The following is a 12,649-nucleotide window of genomic DNA, read 5'->3' as shown; positions in this document are numbered from 1 at the left end:
GAGCACTAACAGACTTTGTCCTACTTTGTGTGAAGAAAATAAATGGATGGTTGGTTTTGAGGTGAACTGAATTAGCACAGAAAACAAGTGGAATAAATAGCTATATAGTGGAATAAATAACTATTTTTCCTTCCATTCTTCTTTTTGAACATCAGTAGCCTGTGGCGGATTATTAAAAGTGCTCTAAATAAATCAGAAATCAGAAAAAATTGTTTTTTTAAAACTGCATCTCGGAGAACAGTGTATCAGTTTCAGACGGCTCGTTTTGATTCAACCTTTTGTGAGATGCCATTTCGACCACTTTTCTAATACTGCCATTCTCCCTGTGATAGATGGCAATATTGTTCAGTATATTGATGTATTAAACATTTCATATGATTACATTGTCATATTTTCATTCTTAAGCCATGTTTACTTTTTTTTTAAAAAAGGCATTTCATCTCTCATGCATTCACTATACTCATTTACTATATTCTTTTGTTCCAGAGAAGTAACACAAATAAAATATTATAAATATTTTTTCCTTCTCTTTTCTGAGCCCTTTTTTCAGGATTCTTTAATAAATAGAAAGACAGTGTAACATTATACATTGTAGGCCTAAGACATTTATTTAATGTTAAATTGTAACAAATGCCTTCACTGTCACTTTTGTTCGCTAAATAAAAGCATTAATTTACTTGAACTTACTTGAACCCAAACTTTTGGTCTACTTTTATGCTCATTTATCTCATTCAAATGATATTCATACAGTTCTGAGCCTCCAAATACTTGGGACCAAAGCAAATGCAGACAATGGCCATTTTACAAACAATTTGTGCGAGTTTATGAATAAATACAGCGCATGGCTGGTCAAAGAGCTGCAATGCTTCTGAAAACAATGCAAAGCTTTTGTTCTGAAAGCCATTATGTACCGCAAACAAACATAAACACACATAATTGTATCATCATTGAACATGAAGGTCTTAGACATCTGTCAATAACTTCACTCCAGGAATCCCGGTTGAGGGATTCCAATATTCCACATCAATGCCAACACAACACTTCAATCACACTACATACAAGACCTACTCACAACACACACACACACACACACACACACACACACACACACACACACACACACACACACACACACACACACACACACTTTTGCTTGTACATTCTCACACAAAATTCTCTTTTGATAAACTGCCCCATAAAATCCCTCAATAATACACAGAGACCATACATAAACTCTAAACAACACTCAAATGCACGCACACACACACACACACACACACACACACACACACACACACACACACACACACACACACACACACACACACACACACACACACACACCAGGCACCAGGTAATGAGCAGAATCAGACTGTCACTTACGTCAAGCCAAACGCTCTCTCTCTCTCTCTCTCTCTCTCTCTTCAGTTCACTGAGATGAACGGGTATATTTTTCATCAAGTCCTCCAGGATCAGTTGCCTTTGTCTTCTCCTCCTTTCTCCTTCCTTTTCAGTCTTTTCATCATTGTTTTAGAATGAAGCGCCGGTTGTGCTCTTACTGCAGCATGTTTGTGTGCATGTGCAGCATATAGTGTGTTAACTACGTCTCACAGCGGTACTGTTGACATAATTTATGTGTTTTTTAATTGGATGCAAGTCATGTGTTTTTTTCTTGTCGTTGCGGCATGTGTTGTGTTTCGGTTACGATATGTCTATGTGTGTGTGTGTGTAATGCAGCTCTAATCCCTTTGAGGAGGTGAGAGAGCGGGTGCTTAGCAGCCGGGACTCCATAGGGAATAAAAGACAAATTTTTCAGTTCAACACACACAGTGCAAATGATGCTGACATATAGTTCATCTTAACGCCATCCTATTATGCAGCAAACATCAACTACATAATTAACCTCATCCTAAACACTCTCCTTACACACAGAAAAGAGCACTCACACACATATACTTGTATAAGTGGATTAGAGTGTCAAAGTAGGACAGCGTTCAAAGCTCTTAGCTACAAACGTCCTTGACACTGCCATCATGAGCAGGGAAAACAGGCCCAAGACCTGACACACGATCAATATGCTGGACAGCTGACACAGACCGCTCGTACAAGCACATCTTGACCCACTTAAGCTGGCTCAGCAATGATTTCTGATATGTTTCCTGACTGTGATTCTCAGAGGGTGTGAAAACAAAATGATATCACTAGCAACCAAAGCGGAGCTTAAGCAAGTCAATGAGTAGAGAGTGAGGTCATGTGATCACATGACTGCGTTCATTTGTGATGGCTTAATGTTCTGTTTGGCACCCTGAGTACATGTGCGCACAAAAAAAATGTATGTATGCTCGCGGCCTGGGATCTGATCAATAGCTTCCTCTCTGTTAGATTGAATTGTCAAAAATACAACGAGACAAACCAACCACCTGTTGTTCTCATTTTTCTTTCACTCCTTCAGCCTCTCTGTGACTTGGGAGCTCCCTCTGCCATCCATTTTATTTCACCTCAGAAGTAGTTTGTCTGAATGCCAAGCAGTAATACAATTCTCACTTTAAAGTTCAGATGCAAAAACCAAAAACCCTATTTACTTTCTTAAAGGGCCATTCACCCCAAAATAAAAGTTGTGTCATCGTTTACTGCAGTTTATGTTGTCGTTGCTTTATTTTCATACTGGAATACAAAAGGAGATAATTAAATGAATATCCGGCTGGTTGAATTCAATGCAATGGCAGTACATTGTGCATATTAACTTAACTGGGTAAACCCAGCCTCGCCCTTGCAGCTCAGGCTGGAAACTAGGTTTGGTCCGAAAACCATTTTTTGAGCTTCGAAGCTTCGGTGGTAATCAACATCGAATATTCAAAGTTTCGGAGGAAGGAGCTGTTTAAGGGAGTTTGTCATTGTACTGTTTTGTTGTTGTGTTTTTCATTAAGAATAATAGGCTATTGAACCCACAATTCAAGCAACCCACCTCCGAATTAGCAAACCGAAAGTAAACTGCGCACGGCTGCATTCGTTCACAGCCGCTCAGTGCACAAGCACTGCAATGTGACGGTGAGGGAAAATTTTCTCACCGTCACATAACGGGTAAAAAGGCTAATACATTTTGATTCTATTATTCTATTTTCCACAATGTCAAACCAACGCAGCTTAACCCAAAATGCAAGCTCAGGCATGCACTTCTTCCATATAAGCTTGTGTAGTTGTGCGCTCTAGACTCCGTTGCAGGGAACACTAAGAATAAAATATATTTATAGGTTGGATTCCTATTCAACTGTTGGCTAGGCTATAAGATATTGTATTTTGGAATATTTACATATTTACATTTACGGGAACCAATCACAGACTGGCTTATCCACCTGGCGCGTTATTGGCGGATTTAACACAATGACTCATCATCTTGTAATGAATGCCATTTCAGTTCTACTTTCTGAGTATGAATTATAATAAAAAACAACACGCGCTGTAAAGGTTTTACCAAACACTCAACTGACTGGCTTCTTTCCTGTATTATTGTCTCTTCAGACCTTAGAACTGCACATGAGCTTCTTTTGACCTCCTAACTGAACTCCTTCCCACAAATTGATCATAGATATTAAGTGCAAACAATAACCATAATACCATAATCAAAGTACTCAATATTCAAAGTGCAAATAGAGAACACATTTTTCTTCAAGCATGATACAGAGCTAAGAGATGCAACAAGATAGCTCTTATATTGGGAGACATTCATATGCCTCAGGGAGCTGCTTTCAAACAGCGATAACGTATTGAAATCGCGTTTGAGAAAGGACAGAGAAGCGATGGGTCGATGCCCATCGATCAGGCCTATCCAATTGCCTACAGAGTCATGTGAACTATGCCCGTTGATCAGGCCTTTTGTGCAATAGAAAATACAGAGCAGACTCCCCAGACCAATGTTCAATCTTAAAAGATTGAGCTTGAACTGGTGATAGCCAGAAAACATATTAACCTAAGAGTGTCTGCAAAAAAATCCATGTGGCTCACTGATCATTTTCCAAGTGCCCTGATTAAGTTCCTATGCATAATTTCGTAAGGAGTGAACCAATCTAATCTTTCAGTAAACTGCTGGAGCATATAAGCAGCCGCTTACAGCACGCAGGCTTCTTACGCAGCACTGGACAGGAATGAGCATGTCCAGATGGGTTATTAAACCCAAAAATGAACTAATTGAAAGGAACCAACTCGAAAAGAACCATAAGCCGAGGGTTATTAGATACTGCGCAAGGAGTGTGCATGCTACTTCGGATGTGCATCTTGCAACATCACCCCCCAACTAAAGTTCGATTGAGTTCAATTCTTTAAACCGGCTCGACTGGTTAACGGCTTCAAAGACTGATTTGTTCAAGATTTGAGAATCACTAGTTTCTGCAACCTACTGGACTAGAGCTCTAAACAGCACACAGAAAAGCAATGGTGGCTGCCATGATTTCAAAAACACACCGGTCTGACACTATGTGGCGCTATAATAAAGCAATTTACATTTTAAGTCATACCGCTTGAACTCCAAGGGCTACAAAACAAAAAATCAAGCACTACAAAATGTATATCCCTCTAATATGACTCATATACTTAAAAAAACACGGTCGCCAACAGTCAATCAGTATTCAGCGGCTAATAGAAAATCTGAAAGGCCTACCATTGCAAAAATGTATATATTTGTACACTGTGTGAAAATGAATATATTAGGGGTGTGACACGAGATCTTGCGCGACTAAACTTTGACAAGATTTCTCGTCGAGGTGAAAAGCTGTCTCATGTCATATTGTCATGACCTGGTCATGACGGAGTGTGAGGGTGAAGTTAGGATAGAATATGCAAACGCTACGTTTACATTGCGCTTCCACTATAGTTTTGCTTTTTATAGAAATAAAAACAATTTAATTCTGGTGGATAACAGTTGCTTCAATTCCATCAGCTCATCCAACACAAGCTGTTCGAGCCATACATAGTGCGCAGCACTGATCACGTAGCGAGAAGACATTGAGCATGTGTTATGAGTGTGTGTTACGTGTTAGTGAAGCGCTCGCATTGAGCGTGTGTTACGAGTGTGTGTTAGTGGACTGGACCGTGGCGGAAGATTCATTGAGCAGCAGAAGCGTTAGACTTACAGAATATTTTAAAATGCGCGTTAAGACCCACTGCTTCCTGTTCACAGAGTACGCACGATTGCGAAATTGAAAGTGAAAGTAAACGGGAGCACGCATTCAAACGCCGATTTCCATATACGTTATTGCTGTTTGAAAGCGGCTCCCGGAGGTACGTGAATATCTCCCAATATAAAAGCTATATCGTTGTAATCATCTCTTAGCTCTGTATCATGCTTGAAGAAAAATGTGTTCTCTATTTGCACTTTGAATATTGAGTACTTTGATTATGGTATTATGGTTATTGTTTGCACTTAATATCTATGATCAATTTGTGGGAAGGAGTTCAGTTAGGAGGTCAAAAGAGATCAATAGCTTCCTCTCTGTTAGATTGAATTGTCAAAAATACAACGAGACAAACCAACCACCTGTTGTTCTCATTTTTCTTTCACTCCTTCAGCCTCTCTGTGACTTGGGAGCTCCCTCTGCCATCCATTTTATTTCACCTCAGAAGTAGTTTGTCTGAATGCCAAGCAGTAATACAATTCTCACTTTAAAGTTCAGATGCAAAAACCAAAAACCCTATTTACTTTCTTAAAGGGCCATTCACCCCAAAATAAAAGTTGTGTCATCGTTTACTGCAGTTTATGTTGTCGTTGCTTTATTTTCATACTGGAATACAAAAGGAGATAATTAAATGAATATCCGGCTGGTTGAATTCAATGCAATGGCAGTACATTGTGCATATTAACTTAACTGGGTAAACCCAGCCTCGCCCTTGCAGCTCAGGCTGGAAACTAGGTTTGGTCCGAAAACCATTTTTTGAGCTTCGAAGCTTCGGTGGTAATCAACATCGAATATTCAAAGTTTCGGAGGAAGGAGCTGTTTAAGGGAGTTTGTCATTGTACTGTTTTGTTGTTGTGTTTTTCATTAAGAATAATAGGCTATTGAACCCACAATTCAAGCAACCCACCTCCGAATTAGCAAACCGAAAGTAAACTGCGCACGGCTGCATTCGTTCACAGCCGCTCAGTGCACAAGCACTGCAATGTGACGGTGAGGGAAAATTTTCTCACCGTCACATAACGGGTAAAAAGGCTAATACATTTTGATTCTATTATTCTATTTTCCACAATGTCAAACCAACGCAGCTTAACCCAAAATGCAAGCTCAGGCATGCACTTCTTCCATATAAGCTTGTGTAGTTGTGCGCTCTAGACTCCGTTGCAGGGAACACTAAGAATAAAATATATTTATAGGTTGGATTCCTATTCAACTGTTGGCTAGGCTATAAGATATTGTATTTTGGAATATTTACATATTTACATTTACGGGAACCAATCACAGACTGGCTTATCCACCTGGCGCGTTATTGGCGGATTTAACACAATGACTCATCATCTTGTAATGAATGCCATTTCAGTTCTACTTTCTGAGTATGAATTATAATAAAAAACAACACGCGCTGTAAAGGTTTTACCAAACACTCAACTGACTGGCTTCTTTCCTGTATTATTGTCTCTTCAGACCTTAGAACTGCACATGAGCTTCTTTTGACCTCCTAACTGAACTCCTTCCCACAAATTGATCATAGATATTAAGTGCAAACAATAACCATAATACCATAATCAAAGTACTCAATATTCAAAGTGCAAATAGAGAACACATTTTTCTTCAAGCATGATACAGAGCTAAGAGATGCAACAAGATAGCTCTTATATTGGGAGACATTCATATGCCTCAGGGAGCTGCTTTCAAACAGCGATAACGTATTGAAATCGCGTTTGAGAAAGGACAGAGAAGCGATGGGTCGATGCCCATCGATCAGGCCTATCCAATTGCCTACAGAGTCATGTGAACTATGCCCGTTGATCAGGCCTTTTGTGCAATAGAAAATACAGAGCAGACTCCCCAGACCAATGTTCAATCTTAAAAGATTGAGCTTGAACTGGTGATAGCCAGAAAACATATTAACCTAAGAGTGTCTGCAAAAAAATCCATGTGGCTCACTGATCATTTTCCAAGTGCCCTGATTAAGTTCCTATGCATAATTTCGTAAGGAGTGAACCAATCTAATCTTTCAGTAAACTGCTGGAGCATATAAGCAGCCGCTTACAGCACGCAGGCTTCTTACGCAGCACTGGACAGGAATGAGCATGTCCAGATGGGTTATTAAACCCAAAAATGAACTAATTGAAAGGAACCAACTCGAAAAGAACCATAAGCCGAGGGTTATTAGATACTGCGCAAGGAGTGTGCATGCTACTTCGGATGTGCATCTTGCAACATCACCCCCCAACTAAAGTTCGATTGAGTTCAATTCTTTAAACCGGCTCGACTGGTTAACGGCTTCAAAGACTGATTTGTTCAAGATTTGAGAATCACTAGTTTCTGCAACCTACTGGACTAGAGCTCTAAACAGCACACAGAAAAGCAATGGTGGCTGCCATGATTTCAAAAACACACCGGTCTGACACTATGTGGCGCTATAATAAAGCAATTTACATTTTAAGTCATACCGCTTGAACTCCAAGGGCTACAAAACAAAAAATCAAGCACTACAAAATGTATATCCCTCTAATATGACTCATATACTTAAAAAAACACGGTCGCCAACAGTCAATCAGTATTCAGCGGCTAATAGAAAATCTGAAAGGCCTACCATTGCAAAAATGTATATATTTGTACACTGTGTGAAAATGAATATATTAGGGGTGTGACACGAGATCTTGCGCGACTAAACTTTGACAAGATTTCTCGTCGAGGTGAAAAGCTGTCTCATGTCATATTGTCATGACCTGGTCATGACGGAGTGTGAGGGTGAAGTTAGGATAGAATATGCAAACGCTACGTTTACATTGCGCTTCCACTATAGTTTTGCTTTTTATAGAAATAAAAACAATTTAATTCTGGTGGATAACAGTTGCTTCAATTCCATCAGCTCATCCAACACAAGCTGTTCGAGCCATACATAGTGCGCAGCACTGATCACGTAGCGAGAAGACATTGAGCATGTGTTATGAGTGTGTGTTACGTGTTAGTGAAGCGCTCGCATTGAGCGTGTGTTACGAGTGTGTGTTAGTGGACTGGACCGTGGCGGAAGATTCATTGAGCAGCAGAAGCGTTAGACTTACAGAATATTTTAAAATGCGCGTTAAGACCCACTGCTTCCTGTTCACAGAGTACGCACGATTGCGAAATTGAAAGTGAAAGTAAACGGGAGCACGCATTCAAACGCCGATTTCCATATACGTTATTGCTGTTTGAAAGCGGCTCCCGGAGGTACGTGAATATCTCCCAATATAAAAGCTATATCGTTGTAATCATCTCTTAGCTCTGTATCATGCTTGAAGAAAAATGTGTTCTCTATTTGCACTTTGAATATTGAGTACTTTGATTATGGTATTATGGTTATTGTTTGCACTTAATATCTATGATCAATTTGTGGGAAGGAGTTCAGTTAGGAGGTCAAAAGAAGCTCATGTGCAGTTCTAAGGTCTGAAGAGACAATCATACAGGAAAGAAGCCAGTCAGCTGAGTGTTTGGCAAAACCTTTACAGTGCTTATTGTCTTTTACTGCATATGATAATTCATACTCAGAAAGTAGAACCTCGTCTCGTTCTCGTGAACCTAATCTCGTGTCTCGTCTCGTCTCGTGAGAGAAGTGTCTCATCACACCTCTAGAATATATGTACCAAATTTTGTGAAAAGTGGCCTCAAGTTGACACTATAATAAGCAACTTTACATTTTAGCCAATAGCCATTGGTGCTTGGACCTTAGATGATTGCCGCTTGTGGCTATATTTTTATTTATTAAAATAATTCTAAACACACTGGTTTATAGCACAAATACTTTTACTGTTTACTGCACTTTATTGTAATTCTTCTAGTTATTTACCTATAGGGGTGAATGAATTGTTTTGCACAGTTATGGAAAATAGCTTACGTACGCATTGCAAAATAAAGTGGTTGTATTCAGTTTTTTATGGATCTTGACACACATGGTCATCATGAACTGTCATTGTACTGTATGTAAAACGCTTTACACAGTAAATATTGTGCAAAATCCATGGATTGTCAAATTACATTTCAAATTGACTTTAAACACACACATTGTTCACCTATACATCCATCCACAATGGTGTGTGCCTACACACTAGCACACACATGCACAAACAAGCTTGACATTTGTGGGTTTAAGGTTAATATTGTTTATGAAGAGGTTTTTCAGCTCTGATCAATACAAATCTTTGCGAAAAGGTACAGAGAAATGAAGAATGAGCAAGGCAGAAATGGAGAGAAACACTGGGGATGAGGAGAAAAAGAGAAAACGCGTCTTGACAGTAATTGAAAACATTTATTATTTCGCCTCAGCACCTGCCAAGGTTTCATCCATCAGATGCACATTCACGCATAAACACAATAAAACACTGAGAGAGGACCAAAGAAACAGTATATATAACCGATACTGGAATACAATATTTAAACCAGACCATCACTCCACATTACACAGTAGCAGTGATGTCTTTTTTTAGCTGGTTATCGGCCAGGTAAAAGGGCTAATGGGAAGGATCTTATGTCCATGGACAAACAAAAAGGCCTATTCCTCCGCTAATGGCACCGTTCAGGTGTGAAATGAATCACCTGACCTTTCCAACACACACTCACAAATACAAACACACACCTCTCTATTAGTGTGAGTCAAGCTGTCTTTCAATCTTTACACAGCTGAATTTCTCCTGAAGGAAAAGCAATCCCTACGGGAGGCCATTTATTTGTCCGTTTCGTTTCTCTTTCTGTCAATCTATCTCCTCTTCATTCCAACATAGCCTCTTCTCCAAGTTACAACTGGAGAATAAAAAAAGCCTGTCCTCAGTGTATTTTATCTCTCACAAGCAGACGCTGGCTTTTTGATCTATTTCATACCTTCCTGAAATCCTCAAGCTTTTCAAGATACATCGATCGCTGAACTCTAAAGTCATGAAAGGCAAGGTATAAAACAGAAAAGGAATAAACAGAAAAGCAGAATAGTTTTCAGCACCACCAAAGAAGCTGCGAAAATAATAATACAGTGCAGCAGTCCGGTTCCAGAAGTAAAAAACGGTAAGACTTTCGTTCATCTTCAGAACACAAATAAAGATTTTTTGAATGAACTCTGAGAGCTTTCTGTCCTTCCATTGACAGTCTACGCAACTATCAACTTTCAAGCCCCAGAACGTTACTAAAGACATCATTAAAGTAATCCATGTGACTCCAGTAGTTTAACCTCAATTTTATGAAATGAGGCGAGTGCTTTGTTTGTGCCAAAAAAAACCCACATTGTAAAACGGTTAGTTCCAGTCGTTGATTCTGATTGGCCAATAGCTGTGCTTTATTCACAATAAAACATGGCTACGGTTCTGCACTGTAAAAAATGATTGTGATTTTAACAGTAAAAGACTGTAAAAATGCCACAGTTAAAAACAGTTGACTGGTTAACAGACAGTTTCCGTCCAATATAGTGTGAATAACTAATAGATCCAACCTTACATTTACAGTTTTTCTCAGTCGCTTTGGTACATTTCTCAGATCACAATTGAAATTCTCAAAACTACCTGTTCAATCTTCACATCATTGTGTCATTTGTGCACATCAAAAAAGCAGTTTCTCATTTCTTTGAACAAGTTGCAAATGCTTGTGTACATCCATGCAAATGATTATGTACAATTTTCTGCTGTTTCCTACATTATCAGTTATCAATGTATTATAATGGGTCTCTGTTGAATAGTCTCAACCCCCACAACATTTAGGCATTAGTTCATAGCATAAGTCTTTACATGCAAAATGGTTGAACAAGTTATATGTCAAGCATATTTCTATACATTTCCGTTAGATGTTCATATTTCTACTTTTGTTTTTCAGGTTTTTTTTTTCCTTTGTGCTATGCAGTGCTGTCTTTTTCTCTCTGTATCGCAATGACATGGTCTGTCAACAAATTACAGTACAAACAGTAAAAGCATAAATGTGAATCTTGTCCAGTCTCTTACAATCAAACTCACACATACACTAAGGTGTAACCAACAATTTACAATAATTGTCATCAAAACTTTAGCCATAGTTTACATGAGAACATCCCTCCAGAGAACACTGTTATATTGACAACATGACTAAGCAATTTGACTGTCTTATCCGTACACAATGATACAAGGACTTGTCATTCTGATGGCACTGACATGTTCATTGACACAGATATTTACTTTTGAGAGATGAACTAAGGATTTTGAGCAAGAGACTGGCTTTTGCAGGTAATCCATGGTGTTTTGCTATTTGTACGAATTGTTTTGAGAAATGCACTTACTGTTTTGCAAATGTCGAGGATGATTCGAGAAATGTACCAAAGCGACTGAGAAAAACTGTAATGTCATTTTACAGTAAAATACCGGTAAATTTACCGTTTTTGGAAGTGAAAAAGAACAAGTGACATTTCCAGAATTCCTTGCGTGACACTTTTGTTGCTAATGTTTCTTCGTTTTTAGGGTTTTATGTTACATTTATTGTTGTTAAATTAATGTTTATTGCATTTTTTTTATTTCATGTGTGTTACCATGATGGTGTTAAGTGTTTGTAATGACAATGTGCACCTTCTACATATTAGTATTGTCCTCCTAAAAGCTGCTTGTGATGATCTTTGATTCATCATGTGACTCTCATTAGAGGATGGATCCCCGACCCGAGCCCAATAGCGACGGGCCGGGCCGGGTTAGGACAGATATTTAGCAATTATGTTCGGGTTTGGGTCGGGCTCGGTCACGTCAGCGCGATAAGGCATTGAACATTTTAAATGTAAAACAGCTTATTATGTAGGTAGCCAATAGGCCTGTTTAACTTGATGCAAAGGTTTGTTTTTGTGATTAAAATAAATGTAAAATATTACCCTAACATCCGTCTTCCTGTGTGGAAATTTGTTTATGTAGCTGTGACAACGCGCAACACGTGCGTGCATATTGCATATTAGGCTACATGTGAATGGCAGAGCAACTTCAGCTCTGCTGGCAGGACCATCGAGCAGAGGATAGCCTTGAAGCCATCCACAGTTGACGCAATCCTTTTTCTGCATAAAAACCTGGATTAGCCTAAACTTTGATGGATGGATTATGTAAATAGATCCCATGTTGCAGTTAAGTAGCCATACAGTTTTCGAGAAAAATGGTAAGAGTGATTTTCATTTCAAGAAACTGCATTTGTGTTACGTTAATATTTTGTTCTGTTAGCTTGGGCCATTTTTCGTAGACCTTTGTTCATTTAATTTCAATTGGCTATTTGATTGGGCCCTGTGTTAACGTGTGCTTTGTTGCCCCGTGTGCGCGCTGATGCGCTCATTTCAGGATGCCTTCCTACAGTTGCTTAATAAAAGCATGCTTTCCACACAAACAAACGTACATGTGTCATTAGTATGAGAAAAAAAAACGATTTTAACTGTGTCGGGCTCGGGTCGGGCTCGGACATAAATATCTTAAAGGGGTGGTTGCATGCGATTTCACTTTTTTAACTTTACTTAGTGTGTAATG

At 39.0% G+C, this 12,649-nt stretch overlaps 1 protein-coding gene across 4 annotated transcripts in view; it reads right to left on the bottom strand.

The window, feature by feature from the left end:
• The window catches only part of sphkap (SPHK1 interactor, AKAP domain containing), a 259,654-nt gene extending 257,908 nt beyond the window's left edge, over positions 1–1,746 (bottom strand). For 2 of the 4 annotated variants that reach the window (XM_079825691.1, XM_079825693.1), the window contains exon 1: positions 1,384–1,746. The gene's annotated coding sequence lies outside the window, so the exon portion shown is untranslated. The remainder of the gene's footprint in view (positions 1–1,383) is intronic. The other 2 variants (XM_079825692.1, XM_079825694.1) reach the window with 1 other exon arrangement.
• Between the last annotated feature and the right edge of the window lie 10,903 nt (positions 1,747–12,649).

Source organism: Gobio gobio (assembly GCF_949357685.1).
Source record: "Gobio gobio genome assembly, chromosome: 9".
In the NCBI taxonomy this organism is placed as follows: domain Eukaryota; kingdom Metazoa; phylum Chordata; class Actinopteri; order Cypriniformes; family Gobionidae; genus Gobio; species Gobio gobio.
Note: the sequence above shows the minus strand (reverse complement) of the source record. Positions and strands in the feature narration are given on the sequence as shown.